At 36.1% G+C, this 18207-nt stretch overlaps 1 long non-coding RNA gene across 10 annotated transcripts in view; it reads left to right on the top strand.

Annotated features, from left to right (window-relative positions):
• The window catches only part of LOC102162488 (uncharacterized), a 503988-nt gene that overhangs the window by 191500 nt on the left and 294281 nt on the right, over positions 1-18207 (top strand). For all 10 annotated transcript variants that reach the window (XR_014831117.1, XR_014831119.1, XR_014831116.1 and 7 more), the window contains one exon: positions 13670-13803. This is a non-coding gene — a long non-coding RNA (uncharacterized LOC102162488). The remainder of the gene's footprint in view (positions 1-13669; positions 13804-18207) is intronic.

Raw genomic sequence — 18207 nt, 5'->3', positions numbered from 1 at the left:
CTTTTTTTTTTTTTTTTTTTTTTTGTCTTTTCAGGGCCGCACCCATGGCATATGGAGTTCCCAGGCTAGGGGTCTAATCGGAGCTCTAGCCAACTGGCCTACACCACAGCCACAGCAACATGGGATCTGAGCCATGTCTGTAACCTACACCACAGCTCATGGCAGTGCTGGATCCTTAACCCACTGAGCGAGGCCAGGGATTGAATCCACCACCTCATGGTTCCTAGTCGGATTTGTTTCCACTGCGCCACAATGGGGACTCCAAAAAATAAGCATCTTTTCCAATTGATTCCAGTATCGTTCCGTATTTTTAAAAAAATTCACTTGCTGTGACTGACTCCTTCCAAGTTGAGGTCATAGTTTTCTTTGTCTTTGCATATTCTGATGACCTCTTAATTACTAATACATATTCATAAAATTTTACAGATAGATGAAATCTCAGTTCTTCTCTTAAGCTAAAAGTCAGAAGTTCCTTGTTTCTTCTGTCACAGTGGAATCAGAATTAGTTTCTTAAGAGTCATTCCAGAACTCAGTGATTTAAAACAGCAATCATGTAATATTTCTCTTGTCAGCAAGTTGCCTGGGAGTTGGCTATAGTCTTGGTTCAGCTGGGATAGTTCTGTTCCACTTGTCTTTCATCTTCTTGAGCCAGTGGATAACCAAGGCTCATTGTCACAGCAATGGCTGAGGCATAAATAGGCAATGAGGAATATCCAATACCTCTTAAAGTCTGGCTTACAAATAGTACACTGTCATATCCATTTCATTTTGTTAGCCAAAGGAGGTTACCTGGTCAAATCCAAAGTCAAGGATTCCAAATCCAAAACACCATCCCAGTAGTGAGAGGAACTCATGACAAATGGTGAGTGTACAACTGGAGTGAAATATTGGAACCAGTAAAGTAATCTATAAACATCAGCTTAAAATTTTTTATGCTTTCCCCTCTTCTCATTCGTACTACTTATCCATTGATTAGTGAAGATACTCTACCCATTCCAGCAAAGCATTTCAACTCTTCAGTAGAATAGTGCTGATTTAGCTTTCGAAGCTTATCCATTCTGTATATCCCTTAAAATGTTTTAACTCTGTCCCATGTGAGGATGCCCATCTGATACTGTGTTCCCCTCTTTTTGCTCCTTCAGCTTCTTCTGCTAACATCTTCCCAGATTCATCACAAACATCTTTTTTTATAAAGGCAGTATAGTTAAAAAAAAAAGGGAAGATGGTGTGTGATAAGACAGGCTAGTTGAAATCCCAATCTACCACTTGTTAGCTTTTGAGAAAATATGTACACTTCTCTCAGCTTTGGTTTCTTCATCTGTAAAGTTGAGAGTATCATATTCTTAAGTTTTCTGTAAGCCAATGGAAATAGTGTTGAGATTGTTATTTCCTTTCCTCCCTCAACTCTAGTTTTTCCAATTTTATTTGACGCTTTCTCTGTGGTCCCACAGTGGGAAGCTTCTAAACACTTGTTTCAGGTAGAGGATTAAGGGAAGTTTGTGGATCCTGACAAAATCTCTGTTCTGAATTTATGAATGAAAAGTAGACCTTCCAGAAACCATCCAGTCATTAAATAGAAAAAAACACTGACTTTTAACATTTCTTATAGCACTTTACATAGGTCCTTATGCTGTAAGCACATAGAATAATTACTTTTTTGAAAGGGTCTGTGTGAATGACAGAATAAAAATTGAATGACAAATTGATAAATCAAATCAGAACACAGACCTTAATCTGTGTACTTTGTTGGTCAAGTGGAAAAGCAGACTGCTCATTATTTTACATTAGAACTCTTGTATTTTTATTAGGCATTTCAGTAACTTTCACAGAGTTAACAACTATTGATGGTAGATTCTAAAAAAGTGGCTATATTTTTAAATAAGTTAATTAGACTTCATCAATATTTCATCAGTATTTTCATAGTTCCATGGAAGCTTATTTAATTTTGTCAATGGAAAATCTATTAGAATTAATAAAAATAAGAAAGTCTTTGTTCTTCAAATGCTTGTATCCTTATAAGACAAAGATCTACTATATTATTCAAGGTCCACTATATTATAATGTGAAAACAAATTAACCCTGAAATCTTAGTGGGTTAATAGAGTAGAATTTTATTTCTCAATCAGGTTGCATGTCTAGCACTGGTCAGCAGAGAAGCTCTGATCCACGCAGTCATTCCTAGTCCCAGGCCAACAGACTTCAGTATCTCAGTATAGGACCTCCATAATTTGCACATCAGAGGAAGTGAGAGGACAGAGAACTTGTGCCCTCTCTTATTTACTCTTTCTTAGAAGTGTTAAAGGTTATTTCTACTCATAGTGTAGTGGCAACAGTGCTGGGAAATATGGGGAACCCTTGGATATTCAGTGACTTGTAAATATCTCTGCCACAGTTATGATAGACTCTAGGCTTATCCAAGGTAATTATTGAAAAATGCAAAAAGTGATGTAAATCAAAGGATTTATTTAAGTTAAAATATCCTTGGAATGTGGTAGGAGGTTCCTTCTGTATATTTAAGTAAGATTAGGTAAAACCTCTCCACAAATGCCCTTCTTTTTCATGAATGTTGCTTGAAGACAATTCTTCTTGAATTTCTTATATTTCTGCACATTTTGCAAGTAGAACTTTTGTTCCAGACTAACTCTCTAAAGATGTTTGTATAGTGAATAGCATCTGGAGCAAAGAGCAGGCATGCTTACTTTCTGCTATAAAAGATTTGGTTTCCCACCCTGAGAGTCTCCCTCCTGTAATGTAACACATGACTATCTATCTGGAGCCATTTGTGTTGCCCCTGTGTGACTCCAGGCAAGGGAAATGGATGCATAAAATTCTAGTACTCTGGCTATTGCAATTGTTATAAGTATAAAGTATCCCTCTTCTCTGCCCTGGAGTCTTGTTTTCTTCCCCAGCACCTGTGAGACTGATGAGTGAACTTATTACTTCGTAAGTAGGGTAAAATCTCAGATCCTTCATGATTCTTCATAAATGTGTTTAGTAAAAACATCTAAAATAACCCAAAAATGTTTGATAAAAACTCTAAAGGTTCATTTATTTAACAAATATAAGTTATGTCCCCAGTGTATGTGAGATATGATACCAGGTATTAGACAATGTAAAGATAAAGAGACGTGGCCCTTGTACTCGGGTTATTTATAGTCTAATTGGAAGGCATACATGGAAACAACAATTACAATGCAATATCAGGACCATTGTAATAAAATAGTATACAGAATATATGCTCTCAGGAGGAAGAGTAGTCCAATCCCCTGGGGGAGGCTTTACCTTGAGGACATAGTATTTTAATTGAGAAGTGAGAGAGTACAAGTTCATCAGATGGTCAAGAAGGGGATAAGACTTGTAGGAAGAGGGAAAATCGTGAATAAAAAACCTCAGGTATTGCCTTTTTGAGTAAATGAAGGACTGAAGTTTGAAATGTAAGAAGGAAGAGGATAAATGGTGAAAAGTGTTTCTTGAGTGGTGAGCAGTGACTGCACTGTGAAGGCTTATATATGCCACACGTAGGACTTTGATGTTAGCCCGTAGACCATACAGAACTCTTTAGATGCACTTTAAAAATAATCAAAGAAATGCATGGTCCTGAGGCTTTCAAGAGGATTTCAAGACAGAAATCTTATTCTTTCTAGAACAATAATTTACTAAATTACTATGTTCATCTTCTTTTCATATAAGGTCATTCTTTTATTGAATATTTAGAATTATTTCTTCTTCTAACTAAATGACCTCTCTGTAGTATTTCATATTGCCTTAAAGTAGACATTTAGGCCACTTTTGAAATTGTAGCTAAACAGCCAACCTAGAAAGGAGCTGAATCCTCAAAGCCAAGCTATGTCCATTAGACCTAATGCTGAGAGAAAAGGTTTTGAGGTTTTATTAAGCAATAATTATATTCTTTTTTCAAAAGAGGCAGTCTTTGCTATTTATGCAATAACATTTTTCTCTTTTGGAAGACTAATTTTTCTTTTTTTTTGGAAGACTAATTTTTCAATTTAATTTTTATGTACTCTTCTGATAAAATATGTTTGGGATTCTTTCCAATATTTCTGAAAAGACTAAAATTGAAGTACAGTTGGCAGTCCATATGAAAAGTGTGTCATCTGTGAATGATACATAGATTAAATTTGACCTAGTGGTTCAGAAAGAAATGTTTGCCTATTCCTTCAAGATGTGGTGGACACCTTTCTTCTGAAGAATAGGGTTTTCCTTATAGTGAAGTATGTTGGAATTCCAGGGCAGACTTGTGAAAGTATTCCTATATTTGCTCAGTTGCTTGCCAAGTCTGTTAAAGAGTAAGACACTGCCTTTTGCTGTTGTTGGAATTTATAAATGTAAGGCAGGTGTCATTCTACATAGCTGCTGACCGTTGGGTTTCTTTTTGTTGCTCTGGTAAATGATTAAGTAAAGGAAAATTCTATGAGTAGGTAGGGCAAGGCATATCTTACAAAATTGGACTGTGGGGTAGCCATGTTGGAGTTACAGATATGATGTCATAGTATAGTAATCTCTTACATTATAGTGTGAAATACTCTGCTGGCTCAAATTATGACTCAACCTGGAGCTTTTCTTACTTCTAGTTTTTTTTTTAATATAATGATTTTTATTACTTCTAATTTGAAAACTGTCTTACCTGTTATGATTTTAAGAATGCTAGAAAATACTTCCTGCCCAGCAATATAGTTTCCTATTTATTGGTATATACTGGTAGACAATTCATTCCGCAATCATAGGTGAAATTTAAGGTACAAATGCCCCTAGGTGAATCATTTTATATTTAATATGCCCCTAGGTGAGGTATTATATATTTAATACATTTTACTATAAATGCTTTGTAAAAGCAAATTTTGTTGATGGAGATTGCTGGGAAGGATAAATCACCTGAGCACCAATATATGAAGGGGGAAAGGATTTGGAAGATGAAATGAAGGGTAGGTAAAGATTCCAAAGACAAATAAAATTTTATTAGCTAATGTTTCATGAGTGCCAATTATCTATCAGGAAATTCTAAGGTCTTTAAATTACATATCTCCTTTAGCCTACCCCAACAATCCTGTGAGGTAGGAAATATTCTTCTCCCCTATTTTAAAGATGTGACAACTGAAGGACAGGGAGATTAAGTCAGTTTCCCATGGTTAGATAATTGATGAGTTGTTGAGATTCCAATCCAGACAGCCTGACACTAGTGCCTTCACTTTTAACTACTACCCCATACTTCATTTATATCAGTTTTAAGCATGTATCTCATGCATTAGAGCTCCTTGCGTGGCACAAAGTAGTTGGCCCAGCAAGCTACAGTCTAATTACATATATGTAATGTGAGGTGACAGAATTTTTCTGTTCCTTTACCATTGTTCTAGGTTCTTTCTCCTTCATAATTATTAAAAAAATTAGAATTCAGTAAATGTTTGAGTAGATAAATAATGTTAAGCGTCAAGGTTGTAGCAAGTGTAAGACATTGCCAACATGCGCATTAAATTTCTTATTTCCCAGAAAAGAAGAGTACCCTTACAAGCAGTCATATATTTTTAATTGAGAAAAGAAGGAGGGAAGCTTGATGGAAAGCTTTGGATATATGAGAGTGGGTACTCTGGGGTGGAGGAGATATTCTTCTCTTCAGTTGTGTCTCATTTTCCCTTTTATTGAGGCCAAAACCAGTTTGGGTTATTCAGGTGAGTTTTCAGACTTTTTATTCCTAATTTTCCCTTTCTTTGCCATGAAGATGCTTTTTCTCTCACCTAGGAATGGATTTACTTTCTACTTTGCCCGTTTCCAAGCAAAAGAATGAAGAAAAAGTACTGATATATGGAGGTATTTAAGAGCCCAAACTTTAAAGTGAGACTTGATTTGGAATTCTGACTTTACCCATTTTCTGAAAGCATGACCTTGGGTACATCATTAATGACTTGGAACCTTATTTTCCTCTTCTATACAGTAGGTGTATCAAATGGGAGAACTTAGAGCTGTATGTAACAAAACTCAGTGAGCTTATTTTCCTCACCCATACAGAAGTTCAATGGTAAATAGGTGCTGATTTTGGCACAGGAGCTTGGTGACTTCAAGTCCTTGTTGTCTGCTATTCTCTAGATCATTCTTCAATTCTTTTACCTTAGGGTAACAAGTGATTGCAACAGCCTCAGACATGTCTTTGTACTCAAGGGACAAAGAAGATGGAAGTGGCAGCAATAGTCATTTCCTTTGTGTGTGTGTGTTATCAGAAAAGCAAAATCTTCTCTAGGAACTCTATTTCTCGGTGACTTAATAAAGAGTGTGCCACCTCTACCTAAGGAGTTTGGGAAAACAAATTTTTAGCTCTCCCAATGGGATTTCACAAGTTGGTGAGTTGGTCATACATTTATGTTACAAGGGAGAATGATTCAATCTACCTTACAGTTTAGATAAATATTAAATTAGATAATATTATTTAAAGTGCTAATTCTATACCTATTACATAGGAAACACTTGATAAGAGGCACCTCTAGTTATCACTGTCATTTCTTACATTGCCATTACCATTACCAAGAAAGGTAATAGGAACCCTCCATCGCATCTCATCTAGAAAAAAATCCAAAGTCACAGATCCTCTTTGTCACAGGCTCTTTCCTTATCTGTCCAAACTCATGTGTGGCCATTTTTTTACACTTGATACAGTAATAACTAACTGCTTCAGTAAAAACTAACTGCTTACACTTCTTTCCTGTACAAACTGTTCTAACTTCCCCTTTGCCCATATCTATCCTGATCCCTTCACTGCCCTTTCCACTCTCACCACTTATGCAGCTCTGACTTACCTTTTAAAACTTGAATAGGGAGTTCCCGCCATAGCGCAGAGGAAACAAATCCAACTGGGAACCATGAGGTTGTAGGTTCGCTCCCTGGCCTCACTCAGTGGGTTAAGGATCTGGCATTACCATGAGCTGTGGTGTAGGTCGCAGATGCGGCTCAGATCTGGCATTACTGTGGCTGTGGTGTAGGCCGGAAGCTACAGCTTCTGTTGGACCCCTAGCCTGGGAACCTCCATATGCCGCGGGTGTGGCCCTAAAAGGACAAAAAGACAAAATAAAACTTGAATAGGCTTCAGCTCTCTGGCAACTCCCAGCCCCACCTCAGGTAGGTGTAGTGCCTGTCTTCAATGCTCTGCAGTACCCTGATTGCATCACTATTACAGATTTCACAGGAGTGTTTAGGAATTTGCTCTTTACTTAATGGCCTCCTGTGGTAGGCTCTGAATTTCTTGAGGTCAAGGCCAGCTCTCCTTTCATCTTGGTGTTCCCTAAATAGTTGGCAGTCAGTACATGTTTGTTAAACACAACTGAGGAGTCATGTTGTATCTTCTTTAATATTCATTGGCTTCCACCCAGAGCACTTCATAAACATCTCTCTCATCTCTCCTTTTTTTCTTCTCCTCTCTCAGGGAATAATGATCATCTTTTCAAGAAATAATAACTGGATCATGATTTATTTCTTGGTGTTTTGGAAAGTAAACATTTACTTGGATAGCTTGAGCTCCTGTTGATTCTGACTGCCAGTAGCAAGGAGTTAAAAATGGAACTACGTAAACTAGCTAGAGAAAGAATCTCTGTTCTTTGGGTTTTCTGATAGTTCAGTTGCCATGGAAACAGCCCTCCCTCTATGCTGGTTCATTAGTCCCCCCGCCCCAAACAATTTGGAGGACAGCCATGTTCCACAGTAGACTACTTCATGGGAAAGATCATATTTGACATCCTCTTCCTTATGCTCAAGTCTGCACGAAACAGAAAAGCAGCAGTCCTTCAACATCACACACTCCATTTTAAGACTGAATTATTACAGCACGTAATTCATTTGATTTTTTAAAAAAGGAGACTTCTTGCTAGAGTATGTAGAGAAAGTAAGAAGAGTACATTTTCTAAATCAAAAGCATTCTAATAGATTTTATATAATCTGTGCAGTTAGTTAATAATCTTAATTCATATTTAAATCAGATGTAAGTACCATATATTCTTAAAGGGAAAAGAATCAGCTTTTCATGGTATTGTCTAGGGAAGTGAATTCTTTGTCCCCTGGGAATATATGAGGTAAGATATGAATAAGGTAAATCATTTTGTAGATGACTGAAGTTATGTTTTCAGCTAGTTTGGGGGGACTTTTACCCCTGAAAGAAGGACAAGGGTGTTTTAAAAGTTTTCACCTGATATTCATCGAAGCAAGCTGGCCACAATGGATTCATTCAAATTGCAAACTGTTTCTATGGAGAAAGCTATACTATTATGGTATGTGCCTGAGTTTTCTACCAAAGGAATTAGAAAAATTTATCCCTCTCATTTTGTGAAACAGAGATAAACAAGTCAATTACAATTGATTTAAAATGTTACTATGTATTTTAAAGTATCACAGAGAGTTAAGAATCTTTTCACTTATCCTTGTCTTGCCTGAAAGTAACACCATCTTGGTTCTAATTTTCTCCCTTCTCAGTCAGAGAAACCGTATTAAAAGAATTCCAACTCTGCTTCTGTGATCCCTACATTAAAATGTTACTATTTGACTTTGTAGAAATTCACCTGCTGTGGACAAACCTGAAAAATTGGTAAAGTGAGCTTTCCCTTTTATATTTTCCATAGATTGAATAATCAGGGCCTGGTAATTTCTTTCTTTATTAAAAATTGATCCTTGGAAAGGATCTGAGACTCATTAACTGAAGCCCAGATGATTGCTAATATCTCGAGAATTTTTACTTGGAAAAGAATCAACATCTTCAGTTTAAACTAAAATAAAATTGAGGCAGGAGAGAAGTGATCTCCCTTAGCTATACTTGATAATCATGCCTCTACATTTGTAATGTATTAGAAGTTACTTATCATTCTAAATTCACATCATTGCAAAAGAAGTTTGAATTCTTAAAGAAATGTGGCAGCCCATCTGCTCAGTAAGCCTTCCCTAGGCAAGAAATGGATTATTAAAAAAAAAAAGAAGCTTATAAGTTTGGTGAGAACAACATTGACTGTCTATTTTGGCAAATGAACCTGTAGAGATATAATGTTCAGAGCTGAAATTCAATTACCAGAGGAGAATTCATTCATCTACCAAGGACCAAAGTTTGTAGAGTTGAAACAGCTTTCTATACACTTAGACTTGGAAAAAACAAATCTTGTGAAACAACAGAGAGATTCTATTAATGTTACCATGTCTACAGCTTTTCTGCTGAGCTCTATTGTCATTTCTCAGGTAGTATTTGGAACATACTTCATTAGAGAAAAAATGCCAATTAATTACTAAATTAATTTAATAACAATTGCTAAACATTAATTTTTTCCAGTTTTATTGAGATATAATCGACATATAGAAAACATTGATTTGTGTAGAACAAGTATTATTCTATCAGCATTCAAAAAAACATTGATTTTGTACTTATTATAGACCAGGTACTCTGCTATATGTTAGGAAATGAACGTAAATAAAACTTACAGAGCTCATAGTTTAGGAGAGAAAACAGAAAAGAAAGTAATTGCAATAAAATGCAGTGATACTGATGGCCAAGTTTCACTTTAAACAGAAGAATCAGTCCAGGAGGAAGTATTTCTTTGTAAGGTGTCTTATCTACAGAAAACAGTTTCTTTAATATTGGATGGTTGTAATACTGGAACTAAGCACTGGCTGAAATTGTTATTCTTTTTTTTGTTCTTTTTTACACTTCCAGGCTTAGAAATAAAAATTGCTTTGGGGGATATGAAGTATATCTAATAGTGCTTTATAGTTTATAAAGCATGGTGCAAATAAATATATGACATAATCAGTATTTGCAAACATTATTTGTTATACCTTTGAATGCAGTAGTGCTAGACTGATTTTGACAGACTATTTTTTCTGGAAATGGAATGGATAACAGGGACCAAAATTAATAAACACAATCAGGCAAGAGAATATATTTATGTAATTTTAAATATAAACACATTTCTAGGAATCCCCTGCCTTCTGAATTACTTCTTCTGACTTCATAGCCAGTGTGCTTGTTTTTCCTCAGTGAGAAGACTACTTTATATTATCAATACCCAGCTTTTAATCAGCTAGTTAACTGAGTAGAATTTTTGGTTCTCAAGTAATATAATTTTATTTATCATCCCAGTATTTATGTTTTTGAATGAGTGTTGTTCTTTTAAGATAGTAATTTTTAGAGATCCCTTATTCCACTGCTCAAAATGATTTACAAAGTTATCTTTTAGACATCTTTTTGAAAAATTTTATTTAAAATAACTTTCAGTATGTTTCTAGTGGCAGAAAAATATAAATCAATCATAAGGTATTTGAAATTTGATAAACAAAATAAGAAAATGTGAGCTATCTATAGTCCAATCTACTAGAAATCATAACTTTCAACAGTCTAGTTTATATTCCTCTTTTAAGAGAAAGGTAATTATTTTTAAAAAGGGAATCATACTATAATATTGTTTTGAAATTGTTTACTCCCTTCAAAAATGTGGTGTGAATCTTCCCATCCAAAATTCATTATATAGATATAATGCACCTTATTATCTAATCAATTTTCTACTGTTGATCACGTTATTTTTCTTTTTTCTATTAAAAAGAGCACTATTGTTAACATGCTTATAACTAAATTTTTGTTCTCATTTGAAATTATTTCCTTAAACTAACTTATTTTATTTATTTATTTATTTATTTATTTATTTATTTTGTCTTTTTGGCATTTCTTGGGCCACTTCCGTGGTATATGGCGGTTCCCAGGCTAGGGGTCGAATCGGAGCTGTAGCCGCCAGCCTACACTATGCAGGATCCGAGCCGCATCTGTGACCTACATACACCACAGCTCATGGCAACGCCGGATCCTTAACCCACTGAGCAAGGCCCAGGATAGAACCTGCAACCTCATGGTTCCTAGTAGGATTCGTTAACCACTGAGCCACGATGGGAAATCCCCTTAAACTAACTTATTTAAAGTAAAATTGGCTAACAAAAAGGATGCATGTAAACTATCCCTAAGTAGTTTGTGCCTGATTCCCTAAACCCTTACTAAATTTAAATGTTATTTTTAAAGTCTTTATTAATTTTACGAAGTAAGAAAATGTTATTTCATTTTGAGGAGCGTTTTCTTTTCATTACTAATGGGTTAAACTTATATGTACTGGTCATTTTCTTTCTTTCATCAGTTGCCTATGAGCACCTTTACCCATGTTTCTGTTGTTTTTTTTCTTTATTTATAGAAAGATTTTATAGGTTAAGGCTAATATACAAAGAATACAAAGTACATATAATATACAAAGAATCCATAGTATAAAAGTATGAATGTGTTGGAATTATATAATCTAATTTGATTTGCCTTTTAGTAATATTTCTGCCATATTTTGACACAAAATTTAATTTTTAAATAATTATTTTAATCTTGCTATTTTAATTTTCAGCTTCTTTAGATCCTTTAGACAGGTAGATTTCATGTTGAAAGAAATAGCAAAAAGCATTTGATACTAATATTCAGAGTAAGGTCAGTAATGTAGTTGGACATTCCTGTGGCATTTGGAATTTTTTAAGTCGTCATAATGATTCATTGAGATAGCTGCTTGTAGGGCTAATCAAGTGATTTTTTTAAATTAGTTAATTGTTTTGATGTGTTACAACATGTATTATACCTATCCTATATTATTAAGACTCATATATAAATCCTATATAGTATTTAAAAGAAACTCTTATGATTACTTTTTCTAAGAATCCTTGACATATGCTTCTGTTTTATCTTCATCTGGGATCTCGATCATGTGACTTTGCTATGTGGGTTCCAGATTAGGGCCTCTCTGTTTTTATTGGCCCTGTTGGATCTAGGCTGCTCATTACTGTCTCACTGAACTTGCCTTTCTCTCTCAAACAATTCCGTTTATAGTTTTTGGGGTTGGGTATAGATAGTGAGGCTTCCTAGTTCCTTCTGTATCATAGCCCAATTTATTAAATAGCATTGAACTATTCCCCCTTCATGCTTTTGCCCCTTCATGAATCAGATTTCTTCCCATTCAAGCTCCCACTGTCCTTCTACCTTGGCAAACACGCACTCTAAATTTATTGCCCTTAAATTACAAAATTCATAGTTCTATTACAAAATTCATAGTTCTATATTCACTGTTCTAGATACACATTTTATGTGTAGTTACAGAACACCCTCCTGATAGTTTTTTTGTGAACCTAATCTAATATTAACATCCCTTTCCTAAGAGTAGCACTTACTTAATGCCTCCTGACATTATTATTTGTGTACTTTATACTTCATCATGCACTTCTTGTTGAGCTCAGCTGTCCCTTTTCTTCCTTGCCTAGGATAGCCACACAAAGTAAGGAGGAGTATTTTTGCTTTGAGAATATGTTAGAAAAGTATTTGCCTTTAGATTATTAGCTATATACTTCTATATCTAGGTATATGACAGTCTTCTTAACATTTAAATAAATAGAATAAAGCAGACTCGTTCCATTAAATATGCAGAGCAATGTGATAATTGACAGTAGATGTAAAAGGAATAAGGTACATTGGAATAATTGTGGAAAGCTTCACGAAGGAGAACAATTTTTGAAATATACTTTGGGGTATTTTATATGCTTTTTTTTTTAATTTTCCCACTGTACAGCAAGGAGATCAAGTTATCCTTACGTGTATACATTACAATTACATTTTTCCCCCACCCTTTGTTCTGTTGCAACATGAGTATCTAGACATAGTTCTCAATGCTATTCAGCAGGATCTCCTTGTAAATCTATTCTAAGTTGTGTCTGATAAGCCCAAGCTCCCAATCCCTCCCACTCCCTCCCCCTCCCAACAGGCAACCACAAGTCTCTTCTCCAAGTCCATGATTTTCTTTTCTGAGGAGATGTTCATTTGTGCCGGATATTAGATTCCAGTTATAAGTGATATCATATGGTATTTGTCTTTGTCTTTCTGGCTCATTTCACTCAGGATGAGATTCTCTAGTTCCATCCATGTTGCTGCAAATGGCATTATGTCTTCCTTTTTTATGGCTGAGTAGTACTCCATTGTGTATATATACCACCTCTTCCGAATCCAATCCTCTGTCGATGGACATTTGGGTTGTTTCCATGTCCTGGCTATTGTGAACAGTGCTGCAGTGAACATGTGGGTGCATGTGTCTCTTTTAAGGAGAGTTTTGTCCGGATAGATGCCCAAGAGTGGGATTGCAGGGTCATATGGAAGTTCTATGTATAGATTTCTAAGGTATCTCCAAACTGTTCTCCACAGTGGCTGTACCAGTTTACATTCCTACCAGCAGTGCAGGCGAATTCCCTTTTCTCCACAGCCCCTCCAGCACTTGCTATTTGTGGACTTCTTAATGATGGCCATTCTGACTGGTGTGAGGTGGTATCTCATGGTTGTTTTGATTTGCATTTCTCTTATAATCAGTGATGTTGAGCATTTTTTCATGTGTTTGCTGGCCATCTGTATATCTTCTTTGGAGAAATGCTTTGTTCACAGTTTTCTTTCTCCTTGCCATGAATCCTGCTTTCCTTTATGACAGGATTACACTTAATGTCCCATTGATGTTGGGCTTGTTCAAGTGACTTGCTCTCACTGTGAAATGTGGTCAGAAGTGATTGAGTGCTAGATCTGAGCTAGGCTGTATGAGAAATCACATGTTTCTTTTTACTCTCTTGTACTTCTGTCATTTTCCAGAGAAGAACATTCCCCAGTTGACTGAAGGCCCCAGAATGAAACATTTAGACCTGGACCACCTGACAACTTGAAGCCATACCCACCCAAGCCCAACAGAGATCAGCTAAACCCCAACTTATCTACAGACTAGACTTGTGAGTAAGAAAAAAATAAGTGTTTGTTGTTATAAGCCACTGAGTTGGGGGGAGGTGGTTATTGTTACTTGATACTGCAGTAATACCTGACTAATATATAGTGGTGAGAAATGATTAGGTCAAAAACTTGTAGCCTCTTTCTGTTTCCATTGTTGCTGCTTTAGTCTAGGCTTTCATATCACCTCCCTGGATTGTTTTTAAACATCCTGTTTTTTTCCCATCTGCATTAGTTAGGGTCACCCAGTAGCTATTATAAATTGACCCAAAATTTATAGTGTTTTAAGCACAAAACAAGTTTACTTCTTGCTCACATTATTACACTATTGTAAATAGGTAGATCGAGATCCCCTTCCACAGAGTCTTTCAAGGGCCCAGCTGATGGAGGCGTTTCTATTTTTTTACATGTATCTTTTAACTTGGTCCTTTGGGACATCTCCATTCCAGCCCACCTAGAAAAAAAAAGAGTTTGGAAGAGGGTAAGATATGTTTTTAATAGACTCTGTCTAGGGGTGGTGTTCATCATTTCTGCTCAACTTTCTGTTTGTTTGAACTCAATCATATGGTGACATCTAGATTCAAGAAAGCCTAAAAAATGGATCTTTAGCTGTAGGGACAGGGAGAAAAATGAGACATTGATTATGCTGAACAGTTATAGTCTCTGCTACACCATCTCTTGGTTTAGCATCCTTTAATCTAGAGTTATTAATTCTGTAAAAAACAATGTGATACCACCTGTCTGCTTAAAATCTGTGGTCCTGGTTACCAACAGATTCAACACCAAATTTAGCATAAATAAGTGATTTCCATGTAGACACCTTCCATTAGGAAATAATCCTGTCATACCAAAACAGTAACAAACAATGTAGAAGTTACCTACAATTTCATGAGAAGCAGAGGTCATTAGCCACATGGAAAACAGCTCAATAAATTCTCATCACGATTTTCATTCTCTTCTACTCTTTTTTCAGCTGCGTAACCACTTAACAGGCTTTTTTTTCAGTCCCTCCAACATGAAGATCTAAATCTTCCTTTCTTTTGTACCCATAACTTTATCTGGAACAGATATTCTAGACACACATAGCCACACTCATCACCTTATTCAGGAAAATAATGAAGACCCTTTGATTGCTTCCTACACCCTCCTCAGAAAGCAGTGAGCCATCATACATTGCATTTTTCCCCTGATACAAGTTGTTTACGAAACCTTCATGGCTGGATCATTTTTACTTTTTCATCTCTGGTTTTCCCCTTCATTCCTCCTACTATACTGCAGTAATGCTGAATTCCTCACTATAGCTTGAACATATTTTTTTCCTATCTCTGAGGCTGTGGTATAGATTACAGCCTCTGTCCAGAACCCTTTCCCTGCCTCTGCATGTCAAGACCCCGTAAACCCTTTAAGGACCAGCTCCAAGATCTCCTTCACTGTAGAGTCTTCCCAAACTTCATTCTTCTTCTTGTAGAATTTTTATTCTGTACATACCTCTATTATAGTTCTTAATGCATTGTTTAATGTTATTCAGGTATCTTGTTCCTCAGCATAAAGGCTTTGTCATCTTTGAATTCTTGGTGTAGTACCTAATGTGAGACTTGAAACAGTTTCTTGATAAATGTTTGTGGATGCAAGAAAAACTTCCCCAGGAGTTGAAAATCTGTCCAGGATGTGGGGCTCCTCTCAGTTCATGACCAAAAGTTTAGTAACTAGTCGAGTACAAGAGCATGCCCATGAGGGAAGTCTTCAGGATAACTTTAATTCTTTCCCCCAAAGTGCTATCATTGAAGGGGAAAAAATATCTTTGGAGCCATTTTAATATACTAGTTTCCAACACATTCTTAAGTTACACTTCTTGTGAAGAGAAAGCTGAAGGAGAGGGGAGATTGAGCGAAAGAGAATACTAAGCCAGAAGCTAAAGACATTCCAGAAATGTTAAAACAGTTATGTGTAACTTTTCCCCTCACTTCCTGGGTTTAATGCATTTAATATAGCTTCACCTATTGAACTCATCTTTGAGTTTCCCTTTGGAGGCTCTCTCTTTTAGGACAAATTATTTGTTTAATGTAGCAGACAGGGAAATGATCATATGTCCCTACCAGTTCAATGAATGTTTGTGAATTAATAAAATTATCCAGGACTAAGTTTTCTAATGCAATAGATAGTAATGAACAACATCATGAGTCTCTCCATGGAAGACTACATTGATTGTGTAGCCAGTAACTTAGCTGTCTTTCTTATTATTTGGCCTTTGAAGCTGACCAGAGGTGGCTCAGTAAAATCATATCCTCATCAGACCCTACAGAATAATTAAGGTATCCCCCAGAGAATTAGACAGTAGAGACATAGACAGGGTATGCTAATTGGAATGTAGTTGGTCAGTATTACTTAAGCTAGCTCTAGCTGCATTATACAAATAAATATCCAAATCTCAACAGTTTAACTTATTTTTCCCTCATATTGATCAGTTTACCTCCAAATGATGATCAAGGGATTATGGTTTCCTGGTTTCCTTTCAATGGTTTCTCCCACCCTGTGACTCTAGAGAATTCAACACAGGACTCCCGAGTCAGCCCTGGGGGTTTTCTCCATCCCAGACAGTGAGAAAAGGAAAATCTTCTGGGGAGATGTTTATGGGCCATGTCTGGAGACAATACTTATTGCTTCCAGGTCTATTCCCCTGGCAAGATGGCTATCACAAGACCATGCCTGACCCCAAGGAAAGCTAGAAAATGTAGTCAAACTATTGTAAGAAGGGAGGAGGTGTGGTAGACAATGCCATAATCCACTGATAAAATAAACATGGTTAAAAAAGAGAATAAGAAAAATTTATAACCTAATCCTCATTTTTGTGGATTCCATATTAAAGAATTCACCCACTTTCTAAAATGTATTTGTAACCCCCAAAAGAACAAAATTCCTAATGTTTTCGCAGTCATTTGGGGACACACACAAAGCAGCAAAAAATTTCGCCATCCAACAGCACATTTTCCCAGCAGATGCTGAACAAGGTACTGCTCTGCCTCCTTGTTTCAGCTCTCATACTGCAAACAGTGTCCTTTTCACAGTCTGTTTAGTAATTATTATGTTGCATTTTGGTGCTTTTTGTTGATGGTTTTACTGTCTAAAATAGCCTCAAAGCTAATTCTAAAGTATTATGTAGTGTTTCTAAGCACAAGAAGGCTGTATGGAGAAAATACATGTGTTAATTAACCCATGTTTAGGCATGAGTTACAGTGCTGTTGGCTATGAGTTCAATGTTAGTCAATCAACAACATATATTAAATAAGATGTGAAATAGAAATTTACATAAAACAAAGTTGTGTATTGTGTATCATTTCAATTGGTTGATGAAAACGTGACCAGAGGCTCACAAGAACTTAACTTTGTATTTCCCATAGGAGCAATGGTTCAATATTATTCACTAATTCAGTGTTTTTAATAACTTTATAGAACATAAATACTATAAATACCAATAATCAGCTGTGCAGGTGTATATGTAATTTTAACTTTCTTTCCCACTGTTTTTTTGTTTGTTTGTTTGTTTACATACTGTGTCAGCTACTGCCTGTTGCCTATGTTATCCCAAAAGGCATTCCCTATTTTCCCCTGAAAAACTCTGATTGTGTTCAGACATTAGGCACAGTAACTTGATTTCAGGTAATGTCAGTCCAGCAGCTAGGGTACATTTCACTTAGCACATAGTTCTGCCTGCTGAAATACAAGTGGTCTGTCTTGCACTGCTTGCCAATTTTTTCCTGCCTTCCATATGGTATGAAGATGTGATACTTTGAGGTGCTGTAGCCATCTTGCAACTATGAGGTAACAGCCAAGATGACTTCCCAAATGTCACCATAATTGAGCTGCTAAATCAGTACAGTTCTCTACCTGTACCTTCTTATTTGTGCTGAAAATAAATCCCTATTTTTTAATCTATTGTCAATTACATTTTTCCTACACAAGTACTTTACAGCCAGAAGTATTGCTACTCATTCACATATTTAATCATTTCAACAAATACTTGCTAAGAGTTTATCATATGCTACTACTGTTAAAATAGTGGCTATTCAGCAGTGAGCAAAAGAGAGAAATTCATATTCACATGGAGCTTACATTCAATGGGAAAAGACAGACCAAAAAAAGAAAAGGAATAAATTTGTAAGTCTTCAGGTCCTTAGTAAGTTCATAATCCAGTCCCCATTGGTGGGAGCAGAAGAATGTGGGATACTAGAGAGCAGTCTGTTGACTGGGAGCATCTGGAAGGCAATATACATCAGCACGGTACAAGGAGCAGATGAAGAGCCATGGTTAATGAGTCCACTAAGTGAAGATAAGTTAAAAGAGCTTTGTTGTACCTGAAATACCAACTCATGAAGAGGTGAGAGTTAAGTGTTAAACTGAGTTTTTAAGAG

Source organism: Sus scrofa, chromosome 16 (genome assembly GCF_054392235.1).
Source record: "Sus scrofa isolate SSC_HxYL_T2T_F1_AM1 chromosome 16, Sscrofa_HxYL_maternal_Yorkshire_Landrace_v2.0, whole genome shotgun sequence".
Taxonomy (NCBI): Eukaryota; Metazoa; Chordata; class Mammalia; order Artiodactyla; family Suidae; genus Sus; species Sus scrofa.
This window is presented reverse-complemented; position numbering and strand designations above follow the sequence as displayed.